We start from the raw sequence: 23411 nt of genomic DNA on the forward strand, positions 1-23411 counted from the left end.
GAGCTGGTTGTGTCAAATATTAGTTACAAAACTGCGCTGACGTACACCCTACTTCTTGCAAGTTTCATCTGCGGGTCACATGTATATGTATTCTTCGTAAAATTTCCTAGATCCCAAATGGCTGAGATGTTGAGGAAAGTTTGGAATATAGTGCGGCATAAAAGAAAACAAGTGATATTTATAACGCTCTTTGTTACTCTTACTCGTATGCCTTCCCAAAGCCGGATGTGTTCATGAGAATTTGGTCATTGTTTTGTCTACCACGACATTTAACTTGACGTTCACCCCCGACTCCCTCGCCGTCTATATTTCCTGTAAATGTTATGTTTCGTTTTTCAATAGTGGCTGCCGTTCAAGCAACTGCTTTAAATCTCCTTAGGCTGGGATTATAACCGCTAGCCCAATGCGTCTGCTGACGTGACCGCCCTGACTGTCTGTATGGAACCATTTTCGCCGTTTGCGAAGCTTGGTATAGGCAAGAGCGTCTCCAGTGAACACATGAGCACATCGAGTCATGCAGAGTTTTTCCGATTAACCTCCCTTTTAAGCGGAATTCAGAAAAGCTTTACAAAAGAAGGTCGAAACAGCAATACACTTCCGTTTATGATTGTCTATTTTTGTTTTTACCAGAAGTCGTAATCTTGATTGAAGTGCATAAGCTAACGAGCATGTGAAACAATATTGCCTCGCTTCCTTTATCACATAATGAACAATATTGACTGGGACGCGCAAAGCACGCCTGGTTGCTTGGCTTCGATTCCCGGCGGCGCACGAGTGCTTGCTCCCCATTCCCGTTAACAAGCTCGTTCAATATTATGCTCGGGGCGTATGAACTTTTTGAAGTCGGAGCCTGCCTCCCGGAGAAATTCAGGGGCATTTCTTCTGCGGATAAGTGCTGTGATTGAAGGAAAAAAAAAGGAATCAAGAAAAAATAAAGAAAACAAGAAGGAAACCGAAAAGGAAGGAAGGAAGGAAGGAAGGAAGGAAGGAAGGAAGGAAGGAAGGAAGGAAGGAAGGAAGGAAGGAAGGAAGGAAGGAAGGAAGGAAGGAAGGAAGGAAGGAAGGAAGGAAGGAAGGAAGGAAGGAAGGAAGGAAGGAAGGAAGGAAGGAAGGAAGGAAGGAAGGAAGGAAGGAAGGAAGGAAGGAAGGAAGGAAGGAAGGAAGGAAGGAAGGAAGGAAGGAAGGAAGGAAGGAAGGAAGGAAGGAAGGAAGGAAGGAAGGAAGGAAGGAAGGAAGGAAGGAAGGAAGGAAGGAAGGAAGGAAGGAAGGAAGGAAGGAAGGAAGGAAGGAAGGAAGGAAGGAAGGAAGGAAGGAAGGAAGGAAGGAAGGAAGGAAGGAAGGAAGGAAGGAAGGAAGGAAGGAAGGAAGGAAGGAAGGAAGGAAGGAAGGAAGGAAGGAAGGAAGGAAGGAAGGAAGGAAGGAAGGAAGGAAGGAAGGAAGGAAGGAAGGAAGGAAGGAAGGAAGGAAGGAAGGAAGGAAGGAAAAGTTGAATGTTAGGCCCAAAGAACGAAGTAACCAAAATCAGAATCTAAAGCTTTGTATCCTGTATAGTGAAGGTATGAAACCGAGGTTGTAGCCCGCCATTGCTATACCAGATCAGGAAGCCTCTGGAACTAAGGTAACATGCTCGTTGGGGCTAGCTGGCCTCTTTTTCCTTCATCTTGTTCAGCATTGAAGAAAAAAGGAAGATTGGCTGGTTTATGGGGTTCAACGCCTTAAAGCGACTCAAGTTGTGACAGACGCCGCAGTGGAGAATTCCGGAAATTTCGACCAACTTAGCCTCTTTAACGTGCACTGACATCGCGCAGCACACTGGCGCCTTGCTTTTCACCCGCATCGAAAAGCGGCCACTGCGGCCGGGATTCGATCCTGTATCGGCCCAGTAGTCGAGCATCCTAACCACTGCACTACCATTTTTTATTTATTGCCTTTTCAGGCAACAATTCAAATAATACAGATACTGCTAACACGCCAGTACAGACAGGCCTGGCATGGTTAAAATTTTTTTCAATCTAACCAAATCTTCAAGAACAGCCTTCCTGACCACTGCACCACCATGACATGGAGAAAAGGAAGGTTAAATGCGTCTAGTGACTAAATCAATGCTTTTAATTGGTTTATGGGGTTTAACGCCATAAAGCAACTAAGGCTATGAGAGACGCCGTAGTGGAAGGGTACAGAAATGTAGGCCACCAGGGGTTCTTTAAACGTGAACTGACATCGCACAGCACACGGGCTTCTTGCTTTTCGCCGCCATCGAAAAGCGTCTGCCGCGGCCGGGCTTCGATCCCGTATTTGGGCACAGTAGTCGAGCTCCCTAAGCACGGCACCACCGCGGCGGGGTTGCATCAGTATTTTTGTATTCCTGTGTTTTTTTCTCGGGTGATAGTATACGATGCAGGTTATTAATCAAAGCAACTAGCATCTTGGGCCTTATACCTGAAGGTCATTAAGAAAGGGTGAATGAGTCACTGCTTGATTAGGCTGGCCATGGTCCCATGACCATGAAAAACATGTTTCCTTTCTTGCTCCTCCGCCTAACCCCCCCCCCCCCCCCTTCTTTGTTTCGGGAAGCTTTTTGAACCTCTAAGCCTTTAATCTCTTCTGTCATTGTTGTACTCGGTGAAATCATATCTGGCTCAAAAGAAGGTTTTGGAGGAGTGTCAAGGCGTTGGCAACAATGAGCAACGCAGCGGGTTAATCTTATCCCATTGCATGTTTGTTTCATTTCACGGCCATTAATTGAACGTATAACGCCTGAACTTATAGAACTTGTGGGGGAAAACGAAAGAGGAGGGGTAAGGTTGGAGCGGCAGGCAGCGAGCGGCCCGTATTTTTGTTTACTGCACTTCAAAGGAGCCGGTAGCGTCTTCCTTTTACTCCTCTCACGCTAGAAAAGCCTGTTACTTGTAACTCGCAAGCATACACTCAGGCACCGTCACAACCTGTTTATGAGAGTGGTAATGGGAGCCAAGACGCTAAAATTTAGCGTAGCGCAATAGGTACAAGTCTTTTCAACCGTCTCGCTAACCACAGTATGTGGTAAGAGTATTTTGGTATTCTGCTCAACTTTAAAAAAAATAAAATGATTTTAGCAATGTTGTTTCTTGCTGAATATTTCTTCGCAGAACTGTAAACAGCCCCCAAAAAGAAACGGCCGAATTGATTTGATTTTACAATGATGCGTGCTATAGATATAAGATTCTGGCTGCGTCAAAAAGCACGCGAAACATGAAATAAATTCCATTTGCAAATGCACTCGCGCGGGGCGACAGCAGTGTTTACGCAGGTTGAGGTTTTTCTGTTCTACTGATTCGAAGCCACCATCAATATAGTTTGATGTTTTGTGGGACAGTTTGAAATTAGAAAATGGAACTTAAAAAGTGGCATTCGTACGTAGCAGGGCTGTATGGCAATGTGGAAGTGAGAAAAGATTGCGGAAAACAACGATGCTGATTCCCTTTATTTATACGCAGGCCGAAAAAGGTCAGCAACTCTCTTGGTCGCGGAAAAGAATTTCGGCTCTACCGTCTCTCACCTGACGCCTTTTGCTTTGGTTCTGAAAATTGTGGTTGTACTCCAGCCCGACAGATGAAACACCCGACCGTCAACACAGCTGCTTAGCGCTTCGTCCTGTATATTGCTATCGAGAGAACCAATGCCACCTGGTCGTTGATATTACCTTTCGATTTCGCCACCAACACTTCATTGCTTCCGCCGCGTCACATTCGCGACATCATGGAACTATGTTCACGAATTCCGAGTTTGAGAGCTGCTCCAATCGAGGCTCGCATGCGCATGATTCCGTGGTTTCTTTGTTGTTGTTTTTTTTTTGTTTTTTTTTTTTTTTTTCATTTCTCGGCCTGTCACTTAAAGAGCAACAAAAAAGGTAATCTGAACTGGTGGCGTGACGTCGCACAACCCTATCATCCGACAGTTGCTAGTTACCAACTCCCACCAGAGCGATCATACTAGTGATTTTTCGCTCATTATCAACGCCGACAACGCCGACACTGGCGACGCCGAATTTTCTCGAGAAAGCGGCCTTTAAATTGATCGCATTAAAAAGCAAATTTTGTAGCTACCTATATGTTGACACCTTGTGCTGATGCTCGCAAGGAAGACAGTATTTGCTCTAAATGACAATGTTCTTTGACATCCGTCTAGGAAAGCCCGATATTTAAAATAATGTCATGAAATATTTTGAAAAAATGAAGAGCTCGAATGTAGTACAGTTGACGTTTAAGTCTTTCATCATTCCTTACCTTCTCATTTCGTTTGTGCAGATGCTTGTGCATACTACTTGAGAGCACCTTTGTCGACCGAAGAAAGAAGAATCACTTATGAGTTTTAAGATTTCAGGTATGTTTGTATTCGTACACAAGTAGGAAATATCGTTAGCTGCTGCTACAGCTTCTGCACTATACCACTTTTTTCGCTTTGCTGTGCATCGGCCCTGTTATTGAGGCATACCTGATGAGGTTTCTGCAGAATTCGACAGTCTCTTTTAGTCGCAGGCGATCAATTGGCGACGATAATTAACCAATGGTAAGCGGTATATGTACTTTTGCCTACTCTGCGGTGTGAAGTCGTCTCATATAGCCTATACACCATCACTCTGAATGAATTTGCTTTAGTGGCGTGTATAACAGTAGATAACCGTGCTCATTTATTGCTACAAAATGATTGCAATCATAACCGAAATTACGGCGACTAGATCCCATGCCCGAACACTTTTTCATATTCAGCCAAATTGCCTTCTCTCCTTTGAGGCACTACGTAATGGGATTGGAATGACACCACGACGCAGCCGGTTAATGATGAATAGTGTAGTGACGTCATCACTGTTTTACTTTCATCAAAGTTATTCTCGGGAGGGAAGTGTTCACAGCGATGAAACGCGCAAGAGAAGAGAAAAGCTCGTTCATCGGACCAAATGCAGAATACGTGTTAAAGGCTGTGTGAGGAGGCTTGTCAAGCTTTTTTCGGCATGCTAATTCTGATAGAGTAGACTCAGCTCCGATGTGCATTGCGATGCCTTTAGAAAGGCTTCCGTCAACACACGTTCTGACGGTTGCTAACAAAGCATTAGAGGCACTCTGGGGTTGTCTCTAAAGGCTTGCCATTTATCTCTGCGTCCTACATTTCTTTGCCCAGAATAGAGAAATAAATATTTGAAACAGAATTAAAAAAAGGGCTGAAATGGTACTGACGACAACGCATCAACTGGGAACCAGCCCTTTGTGAGGCAATCGTGTGTTCTTAATCATCACTGTTGTCCGCGCAGAAATGCGTCCGCGCTATCCATATCGAGGGTCACGCCCGCTACTGACACGTACGCTGGCTAGATAAAATATTGCCCCGGAGTATATTTCATAAACGTTGTGCCTTTACCCCTCTCCATGCCAAGCATGTGATCCGAGCCCCGGCCTTGTCCTGAATGGAACAAAAACATTATAGACATATAGAGTATCTCTTTGAACCTTAGCAAAAGGGGTGTTATCAGCCCCGCGCTTGACTTACCGGTCCGCATGAAAAAGAATAAAATAAAATAAAATGAAAATGCTTGGGCAGCACGTATTATCCGAAACGAATGAGCGCGGGCACGCTGCCATGAACGCACACGTGGAGCGTCAGTTTAGACAGTCCGACCTGAGAGCCGTGAAAAAAACGAGCAAAAAACAATGTCCCGTTGATTTTCTTTTACGAAGGCCAAATGTCGAGCCTTTGCCACAAAAGGACAACCCTCCCTGCCTCTGTTGTCTGCCCCATATACGCGGCGCCGAATTTGTGAAGTGCGCACGTGTTAGAGGTCTGTGTTCTGCTTTTTTCAACTTCAAAAAGCGTTAACACGCTAGCTTCTGGCATACATTGCAGTGACAGGGTGAAGGCGGACGCCTCATGACCAGATTTTTGCCTGTTCTTTTCGTTATTTTAAGTCTCGTAGATCTCTCGAAGAAGAATTGCGGAAGGCTCATTGATAGACATGTTTTACTTCTAGTGAACGTGTGCACAAAATGTTTACACGCATGACTACTGACATTAAGTCCCCAGGACAATATGTATGGTTCTTATGTCTGCTTCAAACATAAGAGAGGTACATTTTCAATTAATTTAAAAACTATTTACTGCTTTGTCCCTGCTGATTGGAGTTTATATGACAGCATCGTTCCTAAAGTATCCTCTTGGGGTCAGTTTACTCATTAAAAACCTGCAAAAAAATAAGTGCGCGGCTCCACCTAATTATTTTGCATGTCTGCATAGTTGATACTATGACTTATGCTCTAAGCTGAATAATGCCCATGATGCTCTTTTCCTCTAAGCTTGTTCCTGTAGAGGAGCCATGCTCTTCATTTAGCGGGGTTTTAGTCGTTACAACGTGCCATAAACGGTGCGTGCGCAGCCAAGGAAACAAATCCTCTTGGAGAACTTAACAGTGCTCCCAGAGCAAAGGCACGTCCAACCGTCTTTCCGTGCTCTCTACCTCCTAGGAAAAAAACAACTCGAAGTACTTATGAATCGAACAAAAGTTGCTAAGCAAGAGCGAACCCAAATCCCTTGAACGTAGCTCCTCTCTTCGTAGCGATGCTTACTGCTATACACAGAGCAATATAACGGTGTTTTTAACGAGGTCCAATACGCCTAACGGCCAGGGCACACTCGTGGACGAAAACAAAACTACTCCGTAAAAAAGCACGCAGGCAGCAATTGATTTGGCCGTGCACGTTTGCGAAACTGTCTTCCATGCTGGTCATGCCGCTACCAGTCTCGAGGTGGTTCGAGCACTGGGAAAAGACCCATGATAGCGGGCCTCGCTGAGGAACCTCCTCCCCTCCCTTTAGCGCACATGTCTCGCTACAATAAAAATAAAATCGCGCCAGGTAAATATTATACTTTTCTCAAGAAAATCTTTTTGCTCTTGCTTTTTTTTTCTGCGCGAGTGTGTGGCCAAATGGGCGCGGACGAGGCAGAGTTCTAGCCGAGGAGCGTGCTCTATTGGCCAAGCACGCGGAAATTCCTGGAGCCTCTCGAGACTGTTAAGCCTGTAAGAGTGTGTTTGCGATTTAGACTCGACGAAAAAGGGACGTTACGAACGTGCCTACGTATGTCGGGCTGCTCTTTCAGTTGCCGACGGGACAAGTTGAGCAGGCGTCTGAAGTAGCGCCAGAAGAAAATACGTACGCAGTAAGCCAACATGAGCATTCGTGCTCTGAGCGACAAGGCGGTCCGCAAATACCAGTGAAAATTTATTTAGGAGAGTAAGCTTTTCGCCGTTTGCAAAGCAATGCGCAAAGCGAGTGCTGGCAAGGAGACCTCCTTGCTGGAATGGATACGTGTTCAACATGGCCGGCAAGCCTGTTTGATGAGGTCAAGATTTACTACTAGGAAGCGCGACGCTGTTAGGCCTTTGTGCGACTGCTGTTGCTAAGTGACTTCGTAGTGGCGAAATGCCTGTCCGGGCTGATTTAAAAAATGTCATCGCACAAAACGTATGCTACAAGTCATTCACTGTGTCTGTGGTAGGTTCTGGTGCACTGTAGCTTGCTCGTGCAAAGAACTTGGATTGTTTCTTATTTCTTTGCAGCTGTCCGTGCATTGATTACAACTGCTCCTACTAGAGTGCGAAGAAGCTATGCAGGCAGCTTTTGCATGTGAGTGGTGCCTGAAGACTGCGAACTGAAAAAAACTAGGTGGGTGATATCATTTTTATGGAAATCAGTAACGAATTCTCTTCCTTTTAGACGTCTGTAAAGGTTAGCTATTTGGCGCTTAAGTCTCGATCAGAAAGGACGCTAGAAACCAACATTACAAGCAAAGAACTAGTGCCGCAGTGGAATCTTGCTGGGGTCCAGGGAAAGTGAGGCTTTTGGTGTGCTTGGATTGGGGTACCCATTCACCGGCTCTGAAGCCACTTGCGGAGGTTGCCGATTTGGTAAGCACTTTTAACGTGGGAACCGAGCCCACCGACGAGGCTGGATTCCGATTCAAACGCGCTAATTGTAGGTTAAGCAGACGCGTTCATGCGGCTATGGTTAATGCGGGGCTTGATATCTTTGTCAGGTAACATTTGACAATGTGGTAGATTATGAGTACATGTATGTGCGACCGAAGTAAACCGAAGTAAAAGCCATAGTGCTGGTTTTTTCTATGTTGCTTCTTGCCTGATTGCCTATGATTATATGATAGCCCCTGATTAGTACATCTCGACAAGTGTGAGTGCACAGTTGAGGCTACTTGCTCTGTGCATGGTAGAAGTCGACGAATGAAAAGAACACGACCGTCAACCGACTCTATTGCGCTCCTGCTGGTTTTATACACAGCGGCAGCGGTTATCTATTGAATTTCGGGGAATACCGATATGTGCAGTATTTTTGCGCCATGTCAACAACCTTCTGAGTTTAGTATGGTAAAAACGATTAATACTCCTGAAACCATCCAACCATGGTTTTGTCATGCGTGCAAAATTATTTTGAAAAGACCTCCAAACTGAAAGAGGATATAAGAGAATTTTAAAATCATGCTCTTACAAAATAGTTCAAACGTGCAACATATTCTAGCACGTTAATCACGCTTGCTCTTTATACATTTAAGATACTCTCTTTCGCAGTAGCAACACCTTCAATGCGCAGCAAAAAAAAAAAAAAAAAATCGACTTAGTTCATACAACTAGAAAGTAAAACACAGTCATCGTAATGCATCTGGGCTACCAAAATTATTCCTTGATTCTTTATTGTACTTGTCCCTAGTTAGGAATCTCCATGTAGATATGACGACGTAGTATAGACCGATTCTATGCACGCGTAACATGGCTTCATCCGAATGGCTTCATTCGGCTTCATGGCTTCATTCGTAACATGGCCGGTTTAAACTGCTGTACTTATATGCTTGTACAACGTCAGTGTATTTTCCAAGTTCTTCCAAATCGAAGCATGACATTCGAAATTGCGGCACTTTTTCTTCTTTAAAACAGAATACTTGGCACTAAAAAGTGTCAGCCTCAGCGTTCTCTTTTTTGACCTTGAAATGTGCGCAACGGCGAAATGAGGTTTCCTCTGTCTGCTGTACAGTGAAGCGCGTGGCAACAAAGACGGGAAACGGCGTGGCGCCTCTTTCTGTTGAACGACGAGCGGCGCACACACTCACGCGGTGTCCATACGCCTCACGTAGCAACGCGGAAGAGTGCACCGCACTTATGCGGCCGTGCATCGGCGCGGTAGTCTGCGGGATGCAACTCATTTTTACCGTGAAGGCCAACTACGAACGTAAATTTCTTCAACGGCATTTTTCTCATAGTTCGTTACCTGACGGCAGCTTTCTTTTTTTATAGAGCGCTGTTTAGTGCTAACACTAAAGAGCACAATTTTTTCTTGGTAAGAAGACTGCTCCTGCCGCTGGATATGTGCACCTTCGGAGCGCAGTGAGCGTACACGAATGAGACGCATATTAGAAAATTTCCTGAGCATGTCGGCTGCCTACGCATGTCTAGGCGGCATAAATACATGTGTTCATATCAAAACTTCTAATAGGACGTGTTCACGGTTTACCTGACTTGTATTGTTTTTATTTGAGAAGATAAAATGTTTGATCGGTACAGCGAACACTTTGAAAAAACTACGTTCTTTCGTGTAATTTCAACATATGATGGCTCACCAGAAAATATGAGAAGTTGGGCTATGTGCGTGTCCTGTGCAGCCGGACATTATTTTGCGAAGAACTGGCATCTTCAGTCATTGTGAAGACGTCAAGAAAGAATGAATTGGGAGAGTTTGATAATACTTGATTACATTCTTTTTCTCAAACGTACAAAAAGATCGCAGTTTTTTTTTGTGCATGCTGTATCTGTGTGGTTAAAGAGCGTCCAAGGAAGCGCTTTGCACGTGGATTGTTTGTTATTTGTATCTGTGTTAAAAGCAGGTTTACTCATTTTATGGTTACCTTCTGTTTCGTTTTCGGTTTTGAGGCTCTGTGGAGATCGGTCTGGATGATGGGGTTCGAATTACACGTGCCTATATCGGAGTACTGGCGGCAAAACTGTAAACTTCTGATGGGAATTGTATAGGTTGTTTAAAGGAAAAGTAAACAGAGAAACGAGTGCAACATGATTAACTGGAGTAAATATAGGAGGTGGCACAAGCAACGTGCTGCTGTGGAGTAAGTTATTCTGATGTCGCAGGTCAGAAGTACACAGTGCCTGATTCCTTTAACTAGCGTTGCAGTTTATGACTGTATTAGCTAGGCACAGGCAAAAAAGAAAAAAGAATTTTGCAAAACATTCTTTAAGTACTTGTCACTTCAGCACTAAAGCGCAAAAGAAAAGCGCAACCTAAGAATGAAACGAAGAGAAAGCGGCCGAAATGCTGTCGTTTCATCGTCTTTTGGTGAGATGCGTTCAGCATTTATTCAAAAGTATACCATTATTTCTAACTCCTCCCCCCTCCCCCTCAGACAGAATGCAGCGAGGACAACTGGATCTTTCCTCTTCATTGTTTGTGCCCTGTACTCGGTGAAATTTATTCGTGCCTCCCCGATACGCGAACATTAATGAAGGCAAAAGAAGAGAATTGCCAAGTTAATTGTAGTGAAAAAAACGCCGATTAAAAGCGTTAAATGCCCAATACATGATGCTGAGTAGAAAATGCACGTCCGCTGTCGACAACAACCCTGAAGACGGTTTGTTGTCATCTGCGCGCCTGAGATGGTGTGCGAGCAGCTCTTACATTCCATGCGTGCAACGATGGCTGGTAATCAAACTTTTACGAGGTTAACGCGGGGCGCGCACTCGGATCGTCAATTATTAATGATATACGACGAGCTCCAAAAGCGCTCGCACAAAATCGCTTCCACGAGCAGCGATTCCGAAGCGACGCCTGTCGCTTTTCTGTGCCTTCTGCTGGCGTCAGCAACTCTGCAGTCACAATCTCGTGTGATACCGGGGGGCTGGAAGCAGCTTTTCAAGACGGCTCTAGACTTTTGTGTCTGCCATGAGCACTGTTCCAGTTGCTTTTAGATGCAATATGTGAAGAAAGGTTTGAATTCGTTGAAGCATTCTACAACTTCCTCTCTCGTAATCCCTATTCGTGCCCGTTTGGCTCCTGCCGAGAAGCTTGTCGCCATCCTAATTGATATGAAATGTTGAAGAGAGTTTCGACTCGCGCCCTGTTTTCAAGCGTAAACTGCACAAAAGACTCACATTCGACGAAACGCCTTTCTTTGGCACGATGCTTTGTAGTTAACGCGGAAAATTTTGTTCTCTGTTCTATTCTAACAACGGCGCGTTAGTACTAACATTGTGCTAGGGCCAGTAAGGCGTAGCACAGTCGAACCCCCATTATTTACCTGAAGCAAAACCCGTTTCATTAGACTACCTATTAGGAGCGGACCATTTCCGCGCTGTTCTATTTCTTTTTTCAGAGGCGGGGAGCAGGAAAACTTTTACAGGCAGAAAGCAGTTGGTTTGAGAGATTATACATGTAAGACAAGGTTTTATTAAAAATGATGTCAATAAATGCTCACTAAGGTTTAAGTTTACAAAATTAAATGATCGGTTTGGTCGGTTCAGTTTGTGAGTTTAACGCCCCGGAGCGTCTCACACTGTGAGAGACATCGTAGTGGAAGACTGAAAATTTCTGCACTTGAGGCTCTTTAATGTACAATAACACCGCACAGCCCACGGGTGCCTTGCTTTTCGCCTCCATTGAAATTTGACAGCCACGGTCGGGATTCGATCCCAAATCCTTGGACACAGTTAGGAGCACCCTAACCACTGCTCCGTCGCGGAGGTGTGGATGTGTGGTGTAGTATAGGCAGTCAGTAGCGATGTACAGCCGGTAGAATGCAACCGGCTTTTGACGTCTTCGAATGCATCACAACACGTTGCGGACTGCAGCTTGAGCTTACTGATATGGAATGGGCAGGCTGCGTGCGTTTTAGAAACAAGACCGATATTTCACGGGATCCTGTAACGCAAAACAAAAAACTTATTTTTTGCCTTAACGCCCATTTAGCTGCTGGTAGGTCAAGCGGATGAACTACGATACGAATTGACACATACTTTTCGGCTGTTGCAATGCCTGTGCGCACAAATGTAACGTATTTTGTAGCAATGTCCTGCCCGTGATTCTACATCTCCAGTGAGTTGTACCATTATGTGAGGCGCAGAAAGGAGAGCTATGGTATGCTTTATCCGTTATCTTTTTCGGTGGCGTAGTGAGGATGGAATACAGCAGTCAGCAATTTAGGCATCGCCATCCACACTAACGAGCTCAGCGGCATGAGACACTGATGAAAACTGGGATTTTATTGGCAACGGTGGTTGTTCTGGACTTGGTAAGTGGGGCGTTACTCCCGGAACTGCAATTCCAGATAACGTCGAAAAGGCTGCTGTAGCAGGGAAAATGGTGAAAGCTAAACAGTGGAGGCTTTGTGCACTCGTATTATTCGATCAAAAAATTTCTTTCGCAACCTTATCACCCAAGTAACGTGCCTCAGAAGCTCTACACCGTTGCTATTGATCGCCGCAGCTGTCGTTTAGAATGCTTCTAAAATGTTCCTCCAGTTTTCTTTACGTCGCGTTTCAGAACATTCTGAGTTCCTTCTGCATCCCTGGAGTAACTAAATCTCCGGTGAACTTCAGCTTCTTCAAGTGAAACATTGATTCATCTTCCAATATGAGATTTAGTCGATCCACAGCCTCTACACAAATTCGCTGCTCTTTTCCTCCTTGTGTAGTCACTATTTTCAGCTACTCATTTCCTGTCTACATTCATGGCAGAGCTATGTGTTGGTCGACGCCATATTTCCACGATCAGCTGCCTGAGTTTCTGCTCTGGTCGAGGAGCAACGAACGTATTCGCGAGAGAACAGTTTATGAAGGCATGATAACCGATAAGCGTTAAGGATAACGTTCGATCTTTAAGAGAGACGAAATCCTCGGAAGGGAGCGACAGAAAGTCGGGTGGGCAGAGGAGATTAGGAAATTCACCGGGATTATGTGGCCCTACTTTCACAGGAGTGGATGAAATGGAGAAACACGGAAAATATCTTTATCTTGCAGTGAGTGTAGCTAGGATTGCGATTAGCACGACGACAGGGTAGGATAATAGAGACTTTCGATTCCCTCAATGAAGAAATTGGAAATAATCCTATTTATTTCAGGTGTGCTCATGCGTGCATGCCAAACTTGTATCATGAAGAAGGAAGCAAACCATGTTGTATTTCCTTTCTCGCATGTGCATGGACGATTGCTTGCGCGTACTTATACCTGCACGTTTGTTGCCATGATTAAAACCGTGCTTTTGACTTGGTTCGTATTAAAGTCTATAAATCGCCGGAGCTGGCGATCTGACAGAGCATTTATGTACATGTAATTGGACAGCTGGAATCGAAAAATTTAAGCATATGAATTCGATATGCCAGGGACTATAGCTTTGAATAACGCTTGCTATAGGCGAACTGTGCTTTGTTTGCTGTCAAAGTATTGTATTTATGGTTGTTATATTGTAGTTTTGCAGCCTTTCTGGCTCTTAGAACATCCTTTCAAAATATGGCACCAACGACTAAATAACAACAATCTCCACTCAGCGCTAAAAATGCCCTAGAAAATATGGGTCCCGCGCATCCCCCCCAGCAGCCCCTGAATTCGATTCCGATGTCCTAGTGGTTAGGACATCCTCTCGGTTAAATGAGATTAAATATATCTACAATTATTCGCGATCACAAGCCAGCCAGAGCTAGGTCAGTCGCGTTGCAGATTCGTAATCGTCGTATGATGTTTTTATTCCTTACATTTGGTCAATTCGTTTCCTTTTCATGATTTCAACATTTATGATATAATAATACATAGAGGACATTTGTTCTAGTGAGATAAATTGTGCAATGGCTGCTTACCTTGATATTTTCTTCTGGTCAATGAAGCTAAGTGAGGTTGTTCTCATTGAATGTATTGGAATATTTGCTCGTTGTGACGGGCGCCATTTTCATGTCCAGCATGAAGACAGTCTGGATTTTATTTTCATTTAATGGATCAGGAACTAGCTGATTTTTCTGAACTAAATTTTGTACTGCTTTCCTAATAAAAAAAAAGAAGAACTCCTAACAGTTTTAATTTTCTTTTTTTTTACTTCTCATAAAGTGGTTTAGACCCATTAAGATTGCATTTATGCCAGGCTCCACAATCAGCAGAGCATGGTCCTCTTAATGCCTCCGAGGATAAGAAGATAAAAGGAAGGTACTGAACAAAAGAAGTAGGCAAAGTAGATATGGCGATGTGAGATAGGCGCACTGTCATACAGTCCCGCACTGATTTTGCCTGCTTGCCGTGCGCCATCCCAACGGTTTTGAGCCAGATAAGAATGGACAAAGGAGGCAAGGTAGCGGGGAAAGAATAAAGCATCGTGGAGCAACGCGGCTATGGACCCATGGAAGACATGCCTCATTTGCCTAATAATTCATAACGAATACGGTTCAATTCTTGGTCACAGATAACATCCGGAACACTTCGGACAGCTAAACCAGCGCACACGCCTTCACAACCTTTCAGTGAAGCAATGCTTCTGACGCATTGCTAGTGCGATTATAGGACGCAATACTCCTGGAATGTCATATCCTTGTCGACGCTGGCAGTAAGGCAGGAATGTCGCGTCCTTTGGATTAATTTCACCCTAAGCTCAAATTCACTAAATATTAGTCCTACGAAGTCCTTACAGCTGAAATTACTAATATATAAATGATCCTAACAAATGCCTATCTGCCATAAATTCATGCACCTTGAATAGCTTATTATCATGAAGACAATTATATAAACCTTACGACCACGTTTCCCACTTCTGTGTATAAGCCAAAAGATATTTACGGAATGTTGGAACGAGCAAATTTTGTCGATACCGGTGGCAACTGAGGAACGTAAGTAGTCACATGGTTTCCTGATGACGTAAACTTCTTTAGTACAGAAATTTTCGTTTCCCTCTGCAATTTTTTTTGAAGAGAGAAAGCGGGAATTGGATCTGTATTATTAATTTCGCACTACGCCGTGAAAATATGCGCAATTACCTGACGTTTTGAAATGAAGCGATACATAATGATGATCAATTTTTATTGTGCAAGGAGGGCTATAGAGAACGGGCAAGGGATATTTTTTCTTTTTACTGAAGGAGGAATCAGAGACCCATTTGGCAAGGTATTTACCCTACTTGAACCGAGCATTAGGCCAGGGGAAGTCTTCCATTGTAGCTAGAGCACAAGAAGGAAGACACACGAAGAGGTGGGGTGACAGAACATACGCTATACCGTAGGTCCCGTCCCGCTACCTTATGTTTGTATATTTCTTGTGCGCTAACCACTATGCCCGAATCTAGCAGCCAACTAGCCCAATTAAGAGTCATGACAAAAGTATTGCACATGTTGTACCATAAATGAGTGTTCGTCTGCAATTAGTGATGAAAATCTACACCAATCACATGCTAAGCGGATGCTCTCACCACAGCGACACTGCTACGGGTAAGGAACGTTGCAGGTGGGATGTATAAAGTTAATTATATCTAACGCTGTGTTATTCAAGTTCTGGTTTGGCTTGGCGGATAGGATTTAACGTCCCACAGCAGCTCAAGCTGTTGGGGATGCTCTAGTATGTGTGTTTTCGAAGTATTAAACTGTACACGGGTGCGTTTCTTTCCCGTCATTCGAAATGTGACCACCACGGGCTGATCGAACTCTTCTCATTGAATCAATAGTCGAGCATCTGGTACTGAGCCACTTGGGGGGCCTGTTCCGAACATTTAGTGGACTATCTACCTAATTTGTGCGCTATCCTTAAAATTTCGGTTTTGATATTGCCAATGAAGGATGTTAACAATTTTTCAAGGAATGCGCATGCGTATTGTTGCTTAATGATGGGACGTTTGTTTCGTCGTACGATTCCATTCAGTTGTAAGTTGCAGCTCTGCCTTGTGCTCGTCTTCCTAGCCCTGTCTTAATGCTACGTTTTTTGTTAATCTATTATCCTTACCAAGCAGGGTTTTAATCAATAGTCATCACTAAAGAGCCATTGGCTTTGAAATAAGAAATCTGCGAAAACAAAACATGAACAAAATGCATACTGTATCTTCCCTCATGCTGTTCCGTCCTTTGTTTGTTGTTTTGAATTTTACTCTTCTTCTGCTGCCGAACCGAACTGTTCCGAATAATATTGCAAGATCACGTAAAAAGGAATTATCAATGCATAGACAAAAATGAAATTTCAGAGAGCCCCGGCAGGTTCGTTTCACTGATAACGCTGTTTATTCTGATACGAGGAAGAACTATTTCTAAGCTGAATAATTACGAGCACAATTACGACATCGCTACCTTCAGAATGAGCTCTATCGGTTCGCGATGTAAACTATAAGCCTGGACAAAGAAAAATTGGACAAAGCAAAAAAGACTGGATGAACAACGGTGCTGTGGCAGTGTAGCTACTGCAAATCGGCACCGCTGTAAGGAATTTTGAAATTCAACTTGGTGCTTGAGTCGTAAAGCGTATCATATTTAGGGCGAACTTCTCCGTGCAAATCACGGAAAGATGTAGTAAACTACAGGGAAATCGAGAATGCCATACTAAATGACTCAACGCGATTTCTCCCCTATTCTATTTACATTCCAGAAATTCTTACGACGAAAAAGATCAAACGCCTTTTTTTTTTCTTTTTTTTTTTTGCTATATACGAAGATATTGAGTAGTGAAAGCTGATGCTGGTCTATGAGGGATAATATGAAATATATTCGCAAGAATATTCACGCAATTTTTCGCACTGCCGCGCCAGGCTAATGGCGAGGCTTTGCGAAAAGCGGGCAAGAGCAGCCTAGACACTTAAATACTAAACATTACTCGATGTAATCAGCCCACACAGAACTTAAAACAACAAAACGTTGTGTTGTGTCTTTCCCCCACCATGGTCCTCGTTTTTGGCGCTAACTACAATCACGAACAAAACCTTAACTATTTATTTCTGATAACTGAGCCGGGTTTCAGATTGTCCGAAGTGAAGAGCAGAATGTTCGCTGCGGCTATTACACCCGGACTAAAAAAGGAAATACATTCGGGAAGTTGCAAAAAAATCTTGGTACTTTTTTCAAGCTCGTGAGAGGCATACGACATGTGGAAAACTTTTTCAGTTAGGAAAAACGTCATATATGTTGTGGAACTAGTGACAAATAGGGCAGTTGAGATTTGGAGCTCGACTGTACGGGTATTCTAAATAGTTCGTACGAAGAGAACACCGAAGATGAGGGGTTGCTTGGAATGTCTCCGAGCCTTAAGCGCCACACGTACGAGGAAACCATCCGAAGTCACAGCCCTTTTTTAAAGCATTGCTTTGAAACAGATATGAAGTACGCGTAAACAAACCGAAGAAGAAACAGATCTGAAAGACCCAGAAAAGGCGATGAAGGAACTGAAACTGCCGACGCGAGTTCTCACGCAGATCGTCTTTTACGCATAAGGCATAAGAGAAAGTGTCTGCTGGAAGAGAAATTAAACTTTCTTCCGTAGGGGTGCAGAGAAGTTCAGAATGTCAGCAATAAATTGCTGCGATACACATATTGCGAGAGCCCGGCAGCGCGTTAGTGCATTTTTTTCTTATGAAACAGTCTCTTCAAATTTTTCAGACGCTCCTCTGCCCAGTTTTGAGGATCGTGCGGGTCGTTCATTGCCCTATGTGCTTTCAATCAAAATTTCAGGCGTGAATGTATTTTTCATCTTTTGATTTATTTTTATAGCTTTATTTAACAGGTTCTGCTCACTTCTGAGTTGGAATAGATAGCCTTGACCTCGCTGCTAAGGGGCGTACACATCCGTCTATTTCGCAACCTCTGTTACGGCGACAAGTTCCCATGCGATGAACATGCATGACGTTGGTGATCATCAAAATCGCCATAAATACGACACCTTCTTCTCCTGGCACCAAAGCCTCAGCGAGACACTTGTGCTGTTTAATGCGTTTCCCCTTCTGCTTGTAGATAAGCTTGCTAGCGCTCGCAAATGGCTTGCGCCACGCGACGCGCACGGATGTTGTCTGGCGCTCTTCGTTTTTTAACCCTTAATGCAGCTGAGCTCACTGAAGCTAGGCGATGGGCTAATTTGAATTCCAGTCGATTCTTATGCGTGCGCACGCTCGACTGTATGTTTCGTTTATTCAAACGAACGCGACGAGGAAATTAGCGAATTGGTGTCCAGTGGCGCATAGCACGAGACTGCATGCTACGCGCCGCAAGCGTTGTAGAACAAATCAGTTTGTAGCGAATGCCGAGAACCACGCTGAGATTTAGAGCAAAGCGGCTGTAAGGATATGCCGGAAAAATAACATGGCTGCTGATGTAAGAGCGCTTATAAATGAAAGGAAAATATAGCTTCACGAGAACAACCAAAGGGAAGAAAGAGAGGCTAAATTATACGAGAAAAAAAAATGGGGAGCATGACTGACCACGATCCCGAAGACTGGAAGAGTAAAAACGAGTTAGATGTAATAAAATCGTAATACAGTCTTCCCGAGTATAATTAGGGCTTCCACTCTGGGTTCAACGTATTTTGGCTGCATTTCAAAAGTGCGTCCAGCAAGCATTGTGTATCGAAAGCATTTTTTGCCAAGATAAACGAAGAAGTAATGAAAACCATGGTAGCGATACCTTGATATGTGACGATTAGTGAATGCATATAGCAAGCAGGCTAGAATAATCCAGCGTGAAAGAACCAGTGAAGACATGTGTTGTCCTGAACATTTGGAGGGCCACCTTTTGTTTGTATTTTTTCAGAAACTCTCGCAATCCCAATTCGCCCCTGTTGAGTTCGCGGGGACAACGACGTGAGAGTCACGACACACAAACATATGACAGCTGCCGCCCAAGTCGCGTACGCGGTACATATCGGGCAGATGTCCCTATGTACATCGCTGTCCCAGATGGTCATGACAGACGCACACGTTAATTTACGTTCAAACAACTTATATCTGTAGCCTTAGCCGCATCTCTTGTGCACAACGAGGAGTAATCTTTTTTTTTTTTCCGCGATTCCCCTGACATTTCAAAGCTACATGTGGAGGAACTCTACACAAAAATTCGTGTCTGTGTGATAAAAAATGTTTGCCTCACGTAAAACTACTCGTAGATACTATTCGCATGAGCCGATGAACCTGATCTAATCAGGAACGACATTCGCCGCCATCTTATGTGCAGGCAGCGCATGGTACAAACTACATGAACTTCGCGTGGTCGTTTCCATGGTATTGTCATTCAGAATAGATGCTCGTTTGCTCTTTCCCATTTGGTCACACGACATTACGAACGGATGTTTTGTTAAAAGCATGGGAACGGAGCTCAGTTGGGTTTACGTTGCGCTTGCGACGCGCTGCACAATTTACGAACGCAACAGAACAAACCAAATTGAATCGGTATCCATTCGTTTGTTGTCGTTTTTTTTTTCGTCCACAAATAATACTGCGCGCTGTTAACGACGCAAGAATGTCTTATACTGTTTTCTTTGTTTTTGTAATTCAGAACAAAGTACCCACAAATCTAGCTTTCCCCGACATTCGTTTTAATTGCAATTTGACTGTGAAGTATTGTAAGATAATGCTAAGAGCATAATGGTCTAACCTTCCGTTACCAGCGAAATTGTGTTTTTAAGTACTGTCTTGCGCTAATGCCGGGGCGTCAAGTGGGCTATAGAACAACAATGAGGTGCATTTCTTCGAATGAACTACAGAATATATTAAGCTACTGCATTGAATATATTTATGAAAATTGTATATTTTCGTGATTCTTATCTAAAACTCGCCTTTAAAGTTCGTTCAGTGGGGCACTGAGTAGTTAAAAATGCGACAAAACGGTGGGGTGCGTTTTTGACGAGAGCCGGAAAACACAAACGTCCGGAGGAATATACGGATATATTGAAAGATATTGTAAAATCCAATGATATGCGAAAAAAATTGCGTGCATAAAAGGAAGCGAAAAACGATGGAAAGAAGCAGTTGTCGCGAATTTCAGGATAGGGGAAGCAAAAATTCAGCTTATTTCCATCTAGTTTGTAGCGACAGCTGAATCTTTCTCATCCTGGCAGCATATTTATGCGAAGCACTTTGACGGGAACATACGCCGTTCCCGGACGCCTATTAGGCATGTTTTGATTTCGAAATGTCACGGCGTTTGCTCAATGCATGCCACGCGTCAATTTCCGGGTGCTCCCTTACTTTTTCTTGGGCTATTTCACTTACCTTCTTTGCTTTTGTTCTTTGCCGCGCTACCAAACGCTCCACTCGGCTGTCAAGAGCGCTGGAGAAGCAAGGCAAGGCAAGAACCCACCTGCTAATTTTCCGACGAGGAGGTGAGTGAGATGACGCAGAATCCGTTAGTTGCCGACGTCACGACGCAGATGCGTCTTCTGCTTTCTCTCTGTGTGCACGAGTTCGAAGAAGGAGAGATTTCAAGGGGGCAGCGGCAGCAGTCGAAGCAGCAGATGACGGCAGCGGTGGAAGGAAAAGGCTCGGCGTAGTTCACACGGGCGTGCCGAAGCTGAGAGCGCGTCGATGTGACTCCAGGACCGTTTTCGCCGCGTGGGGAGGAGGGATCGGGCGTCGCTCGCAACACATAGCTGCTTTCCGCGTCTCTAGATGCACACTTGCAACGACAGCGTTACGGAGAGCGTTCAATCTGTGCGCATACGGAGACAGTAGCGACGAAGGGGAAGGAGGCGATTCAACCAAGCTCAGAGTTAACAAGCAAGCGGTGTTTCTGCGAGCGTGCTCACCAAGATCCACTTTGCACTTCCTCTTCACGAACGAGAGCGAGAACACCGTCGTCGGAGGCGCAAGCACGACAAAAGATATCGCCCTCTTCGAGTAGATACGCGATTGCTGAGCACTGCACGCTAGAACAAATCGCGGTTGAAGGTTAGGAGGAGTATCTTCGAAAGAGAGAGAGAAAAAAACAAAAAGAAGCTAACACTTTGTGTTCCACCGAAGAAGATAAAGAGGACAAAAAATCACTCACAAATGTGAAAGTTGCAAGCAAACCCCGTCGATTCACGAAGCGTGCACAGATTTCCGGAAGGCACACACACACACAAAAAAAAAAACGCAAATATTAGTTCTCGGTCGCACTGATCCGTCGGTGAAGTGTTTTGGGCTCCACAATGAGTCAGGCAGAAGAACCAGTGCGCATGTGGGAGAAGACAACGCAAGTGGGCCGGGTTCAATCAGCTGACTTGTCTTGTCCTCTTAGTTTGCCTTTCGAATGGGCGCACCTCCGGAGTTACTCTGGTTCCTACATATCCATCATACGAGGGTGCTACCAACAAGAAGCAGCACAGCTCTCACTGTCTGTCCTTTTCCCGTAGAACTTACCCCAACGCTTGCGCGGGCAGCACCCTGGGTAAAGTGTCTGTGTCGGCGAAAAAAAAAATCAGTCCGTTGAACTGGACAACGACCGGAAAGACTTGATGAAAGTACGCGCAGGACTATTCCTTGTTTGCTGCTCCACCCAAGGAAGCTCCTCACACCGTCGCTGTCGGCAGCTACGTATCACTTGACGACGTCGCCAACGGTGGAGCGACGTTGGGCATCCCCCTCTCTCCGAAACACACGCAGCAAGAAGACGACGACGTCGACGCGCGCGCACGCTAAGCGGTCGCAGCTGCCGAGGCACCGTTGCCCGCCGAACACTGATCGCCGACCAGCGAGCGCGCGCCGAGAGCGCGCGCGAGCGCTCTCTTCGGAGCGCAGCCGTCGTCACGTGGTCTGCGAAGGAACAGAATGGGAGAGCGCGTTCAATCTTTCTGTTTCCTCCCTGCTTCCCTTCTGCCCCCTCTTCCCTTTTCACGGCGAAGAGGAAGAGAGTGACTGAGGCAAAAGTTGACAGGACCGCTCCGAAACGCGGCCGCTGCTGCTCGCTTTAGCAGGTTCCGTAGTGCTATGAGTTGTGCGCTGTTGAAGTACAAATTTCCGAAGCGAGGCTTCCATCGTGCCGCACCAGAAGTAAACAACCGTACCGTGCCCTAGTCTGCCTGCTATGCAGTTTGCTGGAAAATAAGAAAAAAGAAAAAGGCGGAGTATAATTTTCCATGTCACGTAATGCAGTTATAATTGGCACGACTGTCGTGTGAGTCGTGCTTCGATTTCACTAACACCACTGAGTTGAAAATATATATGCGTCACTCATAATAAAGGTTTCAGGAAAATAAATTGATACATAAGAGAATATTCGAGGTTAAACAGGCAAGTTGGAGTTGGTAGCGGTCACAGGGGTGTACAGTAATGATATGAGACAAACTGAAAATTGGTTAGGCATGCTAGAGCGCCATAGTTATTCAGCTCCTCGAATAGCTGCAACCTTAGTGTGTGATATCAGAAGGTGGGCATTAATCCTTATATGCTTTCAACTGAATCACCTCATGTAAGCTGAGTCAATCCTAGTGAACTTCCTGATAATTTACTCCCAGTGGCGATTCCAGATATGATGGAGCGCTGTGCCGCTGTCTTCCATAATGTTTTGCTGTTTCGCACTGTTATTATATATACAAATGTTTGACACACATTCTAGTAGCCATGAACATATTTGATTGTTGTTTGATACGACTGTTTTAGTCTTGGATTTGTATTCAATTCCGTGTTGGTCTACATTATTCGTATTATATTTAACGCAAATCTACACTATGCGTACTCGATTCGGTTATAGAAAAAAAATCATTATGTTTGTCTCAACAAAAACCACACCGGCCGCAAGTAATTTAAAACACAGTGTGCTTTAACAGTCGAAGTGACACCATCCCATGCTCACAAAAAACAAATGACGTTATTTCTGAGCAAAAAGTAAAACGCGATTGGCAAAAAGCCATTACGAACACGGTAATACAGTCTGATAACCTACTTCGATCCTTTACAAAGCAATAGCCGAGAGTAACGAAGGAAGGAAATTCACGAAACGGATCTTAATTCAAAATATTGTTGCGGATGAAGGAGGAAGAAGGGGGGAGTGGCGCGGGCAGGAGCGCGCGCTAGGCCCGCACACAGATTCATTAAACGTCATCTCACGAACATCGAGCATCTTCTCTCTGTCCTCTGTTCTCCTGTTGTCATCGCTTTCCGCCACGTAACAATATATATTTTGAGTAGCGGATATGATCGGAGAATGGTGGCTGCTGTGGCTATTAGCTATCTTCAGCGTCACTTATTTTTAGGCGTCATCGCTGGACTAAGTGACCCCACTGTCGCTTTCAAACGACGAATGAGTTGCAGGCTTGTTTTTAGTACGACATAGTTCATAACTTTTGACTTCGTTAGACATCTCGCACGCTCTGGAGACTAGGTTGGCTCGCATTTCGGACCACAGTTTTTAAGTGAAGAATTAAAATACAGTTCGTTTAATGAAGATAATAACGGCTGTGTCAA

General features: G+C 44.5%; 1 protein-coding gene across 4 annotated transcripts in view; it reads right to left on the reverse strand.

The window, feature by feature from the left end:
- The window catches only part of LOC146190336 (dopamine receptor 1-like), a 389794-nt gene extending 368105 nt beyond the window's left edge, over window positions 1–21689 (reverse strand). For all 4 annotated transcript variants that reach the window (XM_084600811.1, XM_084600807.1, XM_084600805.1 and 1 more), the window contains exon 1: window positions 20329–21689. The gene's annotated coding sequence lies outside the window, so the exon portion shown is untranslated. The remainder of the gene's footprint in view (window positions 1–20328) is intronic.
- Window positions 21690–23411: the final 1722 nt, after the last annotated feature.

This window comes from Amblyomma maculatum, chromosome 4 (genome assembly GCF_055883805.1).
Source record: "Amblyomma maculatum isolate TAMU_Amacu chromosome 4, ASM5588380v1, whole genome shotgun sequence".
In the NCBI taxonomy this organism is placed as follows: Eukaryota; Metazoa; Arthropoda; class Arachnida; order Ixodida; family Ixodidae; genus Amblyomma; species Amblyomma maculatum.